Source organism: Triticum aestivum, chromosome 5B, assembly GCF_018294505.1.
Source record: "Triticum aestivum cultivar Chinese Spring chromosome 5B, IWGSC CS RefSeq v2.1, whole genome shotgun sequence".
Taxonomy (NCBI): Eukaryota; Viridiplantae; Streptophyta; class Magnoliopsida; order Poales; family Poaceae; genus Triticum; species Triticum aestivum.
In genome coordinates, this window is record NC_057807.1 from 260333377 (window position 1) to 260336550 (window position 3174).

Here is a 3174-nt window from a genome sequence, read left to right on the forward strand (position 1 = left end):
ATCCTCACATACACTCAATGAATACACGAACCACCCCGTCTACAAAGCATAGCAAACTACAACTACCATGATTTGCAAAAGACGGGAAGATAGCTCAACAACATATAGCGAAATAATATAGTAATCCTATACATGCATATATTCATAGTGTGATATAACTACATGCATAGAAAACAATAGGTAAAGGATGATCAACATGTAACTTGCCTTGGTTCTGGTTCAGAAAGTCACACTCCTGACAATAATTCGTGTCGCACTCCGGACAATCTACACGTTTCACACAATTCAACAAATCAATCACCGGAACACGAAAAGAACCAAAACAAAACCAACAGCAAGAAAACCATTTTAAAACTCAACAACATTAGCTTAATAGAAACTAAATTGCACTACGATCACAATGCAAAAAGAAACACTCAAAAATGGCAAACGGTTTGAAAGATACGGCCTCCGGAAGATTTGATTCAAATTCAAACGAATTCAAATTTGAACAGTGCAAACGTGTGCAATTGGTAATGTGATAATGTGCTGATTTTTGTGAGTGCATAGGAAAAAGAATTACCTAATTTGGACAAATATACTAAGAGTTATAGCAAATTGAAATTTGGATTAAAATCTGGAAAAGAAACAAAAGGCAGCAGAAAACGCCTAGAACTGCAGCAACTCCTGCGCGTGCACTGTAGCCGTGCCACGTGGCAGCGGGCGGTTGGCCGAAAAACCTCCTGTGCATGCGTGCTCACCGTTTGCAGAGGAAAACGACGGCGGCTTCGGGCGTTGGCGGCGGTGGCTCTCCGGCGAGTCTCCGGCGAAGGTGAAGCAACGGATGGGTGCGGCGGTGAGTGGCGGAGGTGGTGGTGGTGTTCAACGGCGGCGGGGCGTCCTCTGCGGGCGGCGGTGACGACGTGAACGTGGTGTGCTCCATCGGCGGCGGACGAGCTTCAGTTGCTCGCTCCGGTGGCTCTCTGCCCACGAAAATAAGTCAGCGAAGCGCGGCTTCGAGGGGGAAAGCGAAGGGTGCAGGCGGCTGAGCTCTGCGAGTTCTTACGGCGATGGCAACGACCGGCAAACGGCGGTGGCGGACGGATCTCCAAGACAAGATGCGTTTCGCCCTAACCAGAGCGTGCGGCGATGGAGAAGATCGAGGAGGGGATGCGAGGGTTCGTCGAGGGCGTGGGCTCGCGTAGGCCACTCAGGCGCGCACGGGGTCAACCAGGGCGCCGGGTCGAGTCGGGCTCGTGCTCGGGTGCGCGTGCGGCGGCGCGTCCGACTCGGAGTGGAAGACAGCGGCGCGGGTTGGGTGCGAGTCAGGTGCGGGTCCCCCCGGTCAGTGGCCTGAGGCGACGGCGGATCGGGCGTGGCGCTGCTGGCTGCTGCGTACCGCTTCGCAGGAAGCTGGGCCGCGGCGATGGGCCGGTTGGCTGGCCGGCTGGCTGGCCCTGTTTTTTTTATAAACGAAAACTACAGCAGCAGAACAAAATAAATAAAATAAAATACACAATATAAATTCTAAATAAAATACCTAGACACACAGTCAAAAATCTATACTGCTAATTCTAAATATACTAAATCTGGTCAGGTTTAGTTTACCAGATTTTTTTGACTTTTTCTTCTCAGTGAAAAATCAGACCAATCGGAAGATGACACGCTATTTACTGGGGAATACGGCCAGATGCGATTCTGGGTGCAGTTAGCGATTTTGCATGGGTTGTCACATTCCTTTTGTCTTTTGGTGGTTGTGAGATGTGAGTTGTGCATGCATGGATGTGACCACGTGATGGATTACTACGATGTGTGGTTTGCATGTCCATGGTAGTACGTGTACGTGTCATGGGTTTTGGAATTTTTTTTGTCTGGTTTATCCTAAACAGACGGCTCTAGATGTTTTATATTTCTTCTTTGTTGGCTAATAGAGATATTGCCACGTAATGGATTTGCTTACAATTGGTCTAGACGATTGACACGTGATGCTTCCTTGTAATTAGGCGGTGCCGCTTTGGTTCTCTCGAGAAGGATCCCAGCCGTAGATGCTCCGCCGCTTTAAACTCTGCCCCAATGACATGCACGACTCAAGGACCAATTCGCTGCCATACGGTCCTATAAATTGGGTCTCCTCCTTCACCTTTTACCATGTCCTCGCTCGAGCTTTGCTCCATCGTGCCCGTCTCTCGGATTCTGATTGCGCTCAAATCCGTAATCCTCCATTCCTCGACCTCGCTGTCGGCCAACGCCTTGCCGGAGTCGTCACCGCCGACCCCATGCACCACGGCTCCAGCCCCGACGCCAGCAGCCGCCGTGCGCGCAGCTCCCGCAGCAGGCGATGCTCCTCCCGGCCCAGGTCGTCGTAGTAGTCGTCATCTCCGCCGTCGTCGTGGTAGACGGCTTCCTCTGCCGCCGCCAGGCTCATGGTTGTGAATATCAACCGATCCATCTCTCTTGCGACGTGCCCGGGCGCAGGAGCGAGTGGAGCAGCAGCTGGTTGCTGGCCGTGGTAGGGCTCTGCTGCTGACGCTATTCTTGCAAGACCTCGCCCGTCCTTCCGACCATGCTGCCGGCTCCCCGTGCCCCTTTCAGCGCAGCGCCGGCCTTCATCTTCGCTGTAAGCAGCCGAGGTGAAGCAGGAATGCAGGATCGCGGATGCCGCATCTGCGAGGAAGGCGGAACCCAGGCCGAGGCGGCGCGAGGTCGACGCAATGGCTGCGGGCTCGAGCAGCTGGTGTGTGCGGTGCTGACCGACGTCAGAGGAGGACGCATCCAGGCGGTAGATGGTGCGGTGGACAGCCAGCGGTGGTCGAAAGTGGGAGGCCCTGTGGTGCCGGCGGGCGCCTTTTAATTTTTTTAGGTGGCGAGCCTCCGCCCTCCGTTGCATCTGCCGGCGCCGATGACCCCACCGTCGTCCAGTGCTTCTGCCGGCGACAGCATGGCGTGTCTCGAGGCGTGCCTGTGTGCCAGTAACAACGCGGGGAGCCGAGGAGCATGGTCTTTCCCCAAGCTGGACGCCGGCTGTCCACCGCCAGTAGCTCTGCTCGGACGAGTCGTACGCGTCGGCGAGTGTAGGGAACCGATCGCATGCGGCTGTGTGGTCCTGCGTCAGCGGTGTTAGAGTACACTATGTATATACCGTACAGCGCATGTATATGGTCAACTGCTGTACGTGTGATCGTGGCACGCGATCTG